The sequence below is a fragment of the Macaca fascicularis genome, chromosome 18 (assembly GCF_037993035.2).
Source record: "Macaca fascicularis isolate 582-1 chromosome 18, T2T-MFA8v1.1".
In the NCBI taxonomy this organism is placed as follows: Eukaryota; Metazoa; Chordata; class Mammalia; order Primates; family Cercopithecidae; genus Macaca; species Macaca fascicularis.
The window spans coordinates 11,270,557-11,280,548 of NC_088392.1; positions in this window are offsets into that span (position 1 = coordinate 11,270,557).

A 9,992-nucleotide genomic window follows, 5' to 3' on the forward strand; every position below is an offset into this window, starting at 1 on the left:
TACTTAGGCCCCATGTCATTCCAAAAATTCCACTTGGTTTCTCATTTCCATACCTATGGACCACCAATGGGAGTAACCTAAAAATTCTCGGTCTCCACTTAGAGCAATATAGCCAAATGTTCTTAGAATAGAAATGACTGCTTACACATGATGTCACCACTTTCACTATGGCTTTAAACACTTCCCCATCTGCTGTGTTTTCAAAGACCTGAAGGATCTTTGACTCCTAAAAAACAATAAGACTATGAGGAAGTTGCATGCTACTTTTCAGAAATTTTTGACGTCACCTTTTAAACCATGCTACATAACTTCAGAATTCAACACATTTCTTTAGAGGGGAAATTGTTCGAGTCCCTTCACCTGTCCAATTTTGTCAGTATCAGATAATTTTTCTTATTTATTTTATGTGCTTTTTAGAAATATGTTATTGTAGGCCAGGTGTGGTGTCTCACGCCTGTGGTTCAGCAGTTTGGGAGGCCAAGGCAGGTGGATGGCCAGAGCACAGAAGTTCAAGACCAGTCTGGGTAACATGGTAAAACCCAGTCTCTGCAAAAAATACAAAATTAGCCAGGCATAGTGGCATGAGCCTATAATCTCAGCTACTCAGGAGGCCGAGGTGGGAAAATCTCTTGAGCCCACTAAGTCGAGGCTGCAGTGAGCCAGGATCCCAGCCCTGCACTCCAGTCTAGGTGACAGAACTCTGTCTCAAAAAGAAAAGAAATATATATATATATACACACATATATATATATATATTCACATACACACACACATACACACACACACACACACACACACATATATAGTATAAAAGAGTCTTCCTTTTCATCGTTTTCTAGAGAGGTTATGATATTCCTGGAACTTAACCTATGCTAGAGTAATTGGTAAATTCATAATAGATTTTTTGGCTTACACTATGAAAATGCAACTAATAAAAAATCTCTATTTTTAAAAAATAAAGTTTTCATATGTGGACAAGTACTTAAGTGGTGAAGGTTCAACAATTAATTTTTTAAATTGAGTTTATATTTTCCTTATGTCCATCTTGTTTCAAGAAAGTTAAATTGAACTCTTTAAAACTTAATTTCTGTTTATTTTTCTTAGATTTCAATAGATTTTGCATACATATTTAACTGCACTGTTATTTACTGCATCCAGATTTATGAATGTTATAGCTTCATCATATATTATGCCTTTTAAAGTCATTTAATAGCCTTTATACCTTTTGGTGCTCTTACCCTTCAAATATATACTCTTACTGCTCCTTTATTATGTTTGTTATATGTCTCTTTTCCAAACTTTTTATTTTCATTATTTTAAGTGTGTTTATTTCAAACAAGTGTTATACTTTAACCCAACTTGACATTTTTTGACTTATGAGATAATTTAATTCACAGAATTCATTTAATTCACAATTATAATAACTATGCTAGATTTTATTCCTTTCATATATATTTTTATTATTTATTGAACTGTTTTTCACTTTTTTCAGTGTTTGTTGCACTGACATGTTTTTTAGTTATTCATTTTTCTTCATTAATTTACAACGTCAAATGTAATTTTCTGTTATAGAAATAAATCTTTTTTCTTGCCTCTTAGGCAAACATATATGATTAATCTACTGGACGCACTAATTAACTCCCCAAGCAAAACCATTTCCCCCACCAAGATACTCTATTTTTCCTTAAGTCCCAAAGAAATAATTTTAGAATAGTTTTATTTTCACTTTCTCTTTTTTCCTACCCCCAATAGAGATTTAGAATGTGGTTATTTCTCTTATCTATTCCTTTCCCCCAACTATAAGTTATTTTTTTTCTGAGATGAATTTTTTCATAATTTGTCCCTTAACTGACACTGTATGACAAATTTCCAGGCCCTTTTCCTACATTTTAATATGATATATTTATATATATACACACATATTTATATATATACACACACACGCCCACACACACACACATATACATACATATCTTAAGGTACTCAACATATTTTTCTCTAAGTTTTATGTTCCTGTATTGTAGGTATTTGGGTGTTGCCTGTGGTCTTCTGTGTCTATTTTTGAACAGAGTCTGTCCTGAAATGGGTGTGTGACTGACAGACTTTGGATTTTTGCATCCTCTTTAAACATCTTTCTCCCTGAAAATTGAATAACTTGTTGATTACAGTGTAGATTCCTGGGTTTCAGTACTATATCTCGGTGATTTGTATATGTTATTTCGTTGTCCTCAATCTACAGTGTGCAGGTAAAAAATGCAATGTTGATTGACTTTTCCTTAGTATGTAACTTTTTCTTTCTGTTTTGTATCTTGTAAATTTTTCCTTCATCCTTTAATTTCAGAAATATACCAACAGAGCCTTGTGTGCTTTCTAATTAAGATGCTCGGGAACTTAACAGTTTTGTTTTATTAGTAATATTATAGAAATACTTTCTATTATTTGTATTATTTCTTCAATTTTTGCTGCTCATACGCATATTATCCTATGTCTTTTTCTGGAATTTTTATTGTATCCAGAACGCTTTTCGTTGTTTCCCCTTATTATTTTTTCTGTCTCCTTATGTCTTTGACTCTCTTCCCTGAGACATTTCTTGCACCTGATCTTTCAGATCATACGCTCAGATGTCAATAGTAATTCTGCTCTTTTAATTCATATTCTAAACATGTAATTGGGAAATTCTGTATATATCTCTTGAAAGTCTTTTGTCTGCATTAAGTTGTCCCTTTGAGGTTCTCAGGTGCTCTTTGTATTATCTGATTGATACTCATTCATCTCCTGCATCAGTTGTGCTTCATGCGGTTTATTCTGATTGCTTTGCCGTATTTCATTGACTTCTGGACACTTCCACTTATTTTGACCGGCTTCTGTCTAGATGTTACAGATTAATAAATCGTAAGAATCTTGTCTTTCCCTTTGAGGTATGTATATCTCTCTGGACCACAACCTTTCTTGATCAGTGGCTTTCCAACCTTATCTTTTTGCTGTTTTTCAGACCTCAGAGGAGAGTGTGACAATCAGTTAATCTTTTTAGCCTATAATAGGAGAAAATTTCCGCACTTGCGCCCGGCTCTTAGCTCTTAGCCATTTGGCTCAGAAAATATGAGCTTGGGGCAGTAAGCAGCAAAAGAGAGAGCCCCAATCCTCTAGTTTTTCCTTTTGTTTTCTCAATTTTCTCTACAGGAACTTGAGAGCACATTGAATATGAAGACCAGATTCTCTGCAACTGTGAGAAATTTTCTTTTGTTATCTTAGTGTTTTTTTTTAATTCCTACTATTCGGAAGTTATACTTTTTAATTCAATTTTGTCACTTTTTTTAACCTATTGCTTTTTGCTTTCTAATTTGGGATATTTTCTGGACTGTTATATTTAATCCGTTCCATTGTTTAATAATTTTACTTTTACTTTGGCCATGATACTTCTTATCAATCAGATCTTTTGTTGTTCTGATTTTTCCTCCAAGGAGCAGTCTGCGTAGTCTTTTAGATGCAATTTTTTCCTTGTTCTCTGCGGATGTTCATTACATTTTAAAGTTCTCTTCTGCTGTTTGCATTGTCTGTTTCATCTGATTCTGATATTTGTTGTTTAAACTTTGTCTTTCTAGTTCATGATTCATGCAATTTTCAGCTAATTAGTAACACTTGGTGGACTTTTTTTTTTTTTAAATTAAGGAATAGGAAGGCAGACTGGCAGATGTGCATGTGTGAGCAGCACTTACCTTTAAGATTAGAGCATGGGGAGCCATTCTTTATGTTGGCACCATTCCCAGTGAGAAATGAGGAGAGCTTTACTCAGTCAAGAGCACTCACAGTGGTTGGCTTTGTTCCTCCCATTTAGTTCAATTTTTTTAGAGATGAGCCCTCTGAATTTTTGCCCCTGGGTATAATGCCAGATTGCCAGATTTCAGTGGAATAGGTTAGTAGGTGGGTGAGGCGATGACTGCCCTATGTAATCTTTCAATTATTTTCTATTCTATTTCCTTTTTCTACTATAGATTCTGTTCTAGCCTCTAACTCGAGCTTCTTAGGAATGGTGCCAAGCCAACTGACTTTCTTCTCCAATGCAACAACTTCCTTATTTATTTATTTATTTATTTATTTATTTATTTATTTTTACCGCAACTTTATCTGCATTCCTTCACTCATCAGCTCTTTTCCATCCACTTTCTTTATTCTAGAGGTGCTCAGATAACATCTCTTGATGGCTCCCCACCAGCTCTCTTCACTATTGTGAATGCCTACCTCCAAAATAGTTTTCTTTATTCTCATTTTAGAAGAAAAAGGATGGAGATGACACAATAGTTCACCGTTTCAAAAAGGAGTATTTTTTTCTATTTTTCTTTCCTAAATTTCTTTAAATTTATTATTTTTACTATTTTGTCTTTTAAATTAGATGCTTAAATAACATTTATTTATTTAACTACCTATGTTTATTTTTTAGTTTATGTTTTGAAACAGGGTCTCACTGTCATCCAGGCTGCTGTGCAGTAGTGTGAGCATGGCTCACTGCAGCCTCCACTTCCCAGGCTCAAGTGATTCTCTCACCTCAGCCTTCCCAGTATCTGGGACGATAGACTCTCATCACCACACTCAGCTAATTTTTGTATTATTTGTAGCAAAGGGGTTTTGCCATTTAGCCCAGTCTGGTCTCGAACTCCTGGGCTCAAGCAATCCACCCACCTCAGCTTCCCAAATTGTGGGAATTACAGGCATGAGCTGCCTTACTTGGCATGTTTGTTTGTTTTTACATGGTGAAACTATTTAAAGCTATGCACACTTTCTTCTAAGATCAGTTAAGTGCATATTCGCTATATTGCGTTGTTCTCATTATGATTACAGTAATTGATAAACAGATGTTAAGATTTTGATTTCTTTTTTGATTTGAGAGCTATTTAATAAACCTGAAAACTTCAGTCTTAGATGACACTTTGCTGTTAATTTCAATTTTTATTGCATTTTTGTCAGAGAATGAATTCTATTAAATTAAGCTAACCTATATCATTATAATCCTATAAAATGAATACTGATTGATATTTTCTCTTAGGAGAATATAATTAATGTTTCAAAATATTTCCATGGGTTTATTTTGAGAAAACAAATTGTCAATAAGTGCACATGTTGCAAATAGATCTTAATTCATTATTCATCATATATTGTCTTTATATCATCATATATTGTCTATCCTGACAAAAAAAGTTGAGTGTATTAACTTCAACTATTGTTTCTGACAATTTTTTTGTGTGTATTGCAACACAAATTTCTCTCTAAGATTTTTCATGAGGAAGAGGACACAAACATTGGCGTTTGAGATTGTATAACTTTGTTTAGCCTCACATGTTTGTATTTAATGTAAGTAGTATTAATATTTCACAGTTGTGTGAGTACTATATATTTCCAAGACTATCACATATAATATTTACTCAACAAATGCCAGATATACTTTTATGCTTTTTTTAAATTTTGTTTTGCCATATACATTTTGATGCAATGATATTCAGTGCATAAAATTAGGTCTGTTTTATATCCTTTAAAATATACACTTGTTAACAAAGTTACTGTGTTAACATGTTTTGCCTTGAGTTCTCCTTTGCTTGATATTTTTTAAGACTTTTTCCCATTCGTACTTATAAAGAGGTAGACATTAATCTATTCTGTTTGTTTTTATGTATGTGGATCACGTTCTTTTTGGTACACTTGTTAAAGTTTTTTTAAAAATTGTTGGGTTTTTATTATTAATCTAGTCCTAGAATCCTTTGTTTTTATGACTAATTATTTTTACTCCTATTTTCTACATTAATATTTTCTGTTTTCTTTCATATTATTTTCATGGTTATTTTTAATGCTTTGTTAGATGGTTAGGCAGGTGTTCCTTTTATCTTCATTAGTATTTTAGAAAATACAGTATCTTCCAAAATATTGAGGAATATTATACATATAAAGATATACATAATATATACAAATATATTATATATAAAGATATACATAATATATACAAATATATTATATATAAAGATATACATAATATATACAAATATATATAAAGATATATATAATGTATACAAATATATTATATATAAATATACACAATATATAAAGATATATGTATCTTCCAACGATATAAATATATGTGTGTGTATGTATATATATATAAAATAACTTATTGTTTCAAATATTTCAAAAGCATGTTGGTATGTATTTTAATAATTGAAAGAGATAAACTGAAACACTATCTTTGATTTTTCTCCTTCTTAAGAGTGTTTAGCAAACTAAACACTCTTAAGATAGTGTTTAGCAAACTTTTACTTGTCCTCTCCATCTAAATAAAGTTTAAAATATAACTTGGGGTAAATTGGTTATTTCCAACATATTTTTTTCTGTCAAAGATATAGTTGACATTTTATTCAAATTTATGTTGATTTATTATTATAATTTAAATATAATAATTTTTTACTTATCATGGAAGAAAATATTTGTACCTCTTGTTTCTAGTTCTCATGAAAACAAGCAAATAGGTTCAAGGTATTAAAAAGTAATGTTTAATTATAAAAAATAATTTGGAATTAAAAATCTATGTTAATTGGCATCCTCATTGATATGTAATATTGATTGACATACTTATAAGACATGTCATTCAAGAGAAATAGAATGAGTTCATCAAATGGAAGTCCAAAAATGTCTTTCTTTTTAGCTAGAGATACGTAATTTCATAAAACCGATAGTTCGTGTTCAACCCTCTAGTAGTTTTTATTTTAATCCAGTGATTTGTCCATGTGAGATGATATTTTGAGGTATAGCAGATATGAGAACCAAAAGAAGGGAAAGTTCTTTTTCAGTTAGAAAGCAGATGCACAGGATCTCTTAGAACAGAAAACATGGACAGAGAATGATAGATGGGGGAAACTCCTATCTTGGAGTCCCACAATGCCTGAGGGCTGACTTCACATTAGGACTTTGTAGACCCTGTGTTTGCAGATCTGTCTTGTCCATGATAAACTTTTTAATGCTCCTGTTCTGTCTCTCTGTCTCTAATAGCTTCTCTCTCTCTATATATATATATATATGTGTGTGTGTGTGTGTGTGTGTGTGTGTACATATATATATATATATTTGGTGCTAACTCATACCTATGACGCTCAGCTTCTTCTTTGGTTTTCAGAAACATCATTAATCTCTGCTGCTCACAGTTCATCTCTGAAACTTCTTTGTTGTAGAAATAGCATGAACATCAGAACATGACAAAATATAACTTACAAGAGCCTCAGCTTTTCCCAACTAATGAAGGTGAATATCAATAATTCAGAGATGTCCCTTGGCATTAGGTGATATGATGTCCCTGCACAGTGCCCATATCCTAGATTATATAGAACAAATAATAGGGGTCGTCTTCTGTCTTAAAGAATTTTTTTGTACACATTTATCCTCTCCAAATATCGTGAAACATTATATCTTAAATTGCAGGCAAAAGGTGTCCTACATATGTATCACAGCTACTCTCATTATTTTCCAAATCATATAATAAGTAAACTTTTATATAAGTAGCGTAGTTATTTTAATCGGATGATTAGTCCAAATATGTATACATATCTGTATGTATGTGCGCACACACACACACAACTGTATAACTTATTAATTATAGTCAAAATTGTTGCTCTAGTTTATTCATGGATATTTTACTTTTGAGTCTTTTAATATTTTATACACAAGATTTACCAATGCTAGTGGAATAAATGCAGCTTTTAATATCATAGCTCATTATGGAGCTCCATTATGCTTAAAATGACCATGTATACAATTAGGAATCAGCTTGAAACTGAATAAAGGCTCTAGGATTTGAAATCACACACTCTCATTTAGAATTTCGTTTCTGGAACCTACAAGCTCTGTAAACTGGGAAGGTTTGGAAAGTCATTTATCTTTTTTAGTCTTAGGTTTCTTTGGTAAAATTGAAGTGGGTATTCAATACAAATAAAATGTTCCATATAATTGGTATGAGGATCAAATGACAGTTGAATGAAATCAGTATAATCCTAAAGCACATAAATCTAAAGTGCATTATCTATAACCTCAATTATTACAAACGATTTTAAAAATCTTTAGAATATAAAGAAAAAGAACGTTCACTTTGCCGAACTCTGCACTTAACTCTCTAACAACAGACTCAGATACATATCACTGATATCTTCTTGTTCATGTGCAGAAACATATTAACGCATCCAGTATGGAGTCCTGAACACAGGTAGCTGTGTAAAGAAACGAAAATAGGTATTGATATAAGTATGCAAAAACCCTTTTTTTGGGGTATTTGCAACATGTCTTTCAAATGAAAGGAATATGGATTTTCAAGAAAGAGAAGAGCTATGGGAAGTTTATGCTTGAGCTTTAAAAAGACAATGGTAAGATCTTTGTTTTCCTCTGAGGATACCCCAAAATACACTAAGGCTCACTGACAGGCTAGCTGGCTTAACGCATCATAGAAGATTTTTAGGCAACTCCATGGTGTCCAGAGAAGACCCTGGGTCTGCCGTGACTCAAGGAAGAAATTTCTCACCAAGTTTTCACAAACCCCAGTGCTTTGACAGTGTCTTCCCTCTTCAATCCTCTCTTAATACCACAGCAATTCAAATAACTAAAAGAGAGCCAGAAAATGTGTCAGAGGTTATCTTGCTAATGTTTTCTAAATTTAAATATCAGTTGGAACAGATTTTTATCAGAACCCAGGGAAATATCAGGTGTTTAACATGTAATTTAGGCAAGGCAAGGAAAACAGAATAATTGGAAAATGTTTAAGAAAGTATCTGATCATTTAGGAATATTCTTCATTTATGCCATAATATATCAGATCTAAGGCACACAATTAGGGAAAGAGCATTTTGCTTATTCCTATAGGTTCAATGAAATACTTTATTTTGTGATGGCTGAAGAATCATTATTGAAGATATGGAAAGTGGCTGTGTATTAACATGATACAATCCAAAGATATTCGTTCTTTGCAGATGGCAAATCTATATAATATTACAAAAAAGTCTAACTATCATCTCTTGGGATCTCAACTAAAATGACATATATTCTTGAGACAGTTTTTGACATCTCTATGTCTTCAGACAAAAATCAGCAATTTTTTATTTTGTATAATTAAATAATTGTTATGATTGCATAGATGTATTTCTAATATAATCACTGACTTACACATCCAATGCAGTATACTGGGCACCCTATTAGAATAATCACAGTCTTCTATTTGCCTTTTCACATACAATTTACCATAGTGACTTGAATATAAGTCCTTAACAAAATTTATAGAGAAAAATCAATGTGGTAATATTTTATAGAAAGGAGAATAAGCAATAAAAAATAAGTATCAAATATGTCTATGAAATCCTGATAACAGTCAAAATGTTCTCAGGTTAAATATTAAACTTTAATTTATTATTTTCATGTGAAGCTGGGATTTGACAAAGTTTGAAGTATAATGTGAATAGCAGGATTTGGCTTTCTGGTATATAGTTTAATGTAAAATACATGGATTCTCCTCTGAGACCAGATGACTGTTATGAAGATTTTAATAAATATATCTATTTTCCTTGAGTTTTATTGATTTCATGACAAGAAATGTAAGTTTAAAAGGAGGGAGAGAAAAACAGATCTGATATATCTGTAATATTGGTAGAATCTAGGACATCTTGTCTGTTAAGGGATAAAATAAATAGAAGGAAGTTTCAGCAGTTTCTGGGATAGACTAATGTCAAGTGTATTAGGTATCATGTTCATGACTTTGGATAGTACAACATTTAGGTCAGAGATAATGTGAACTTGAGATTCAAATCAAAGTATAAAAACACAATCATAGACATCACTAAATCCTGAGATCTAAAATACTGGCATGTAGATATGTACATTGTTCAAAAGGAACATGCCTGACCAAAAATGTGGTAGTTACTGATTCCCTGGTGAAGAAAAGCATCTAACTATACACACATTCACATACTTAATAATAT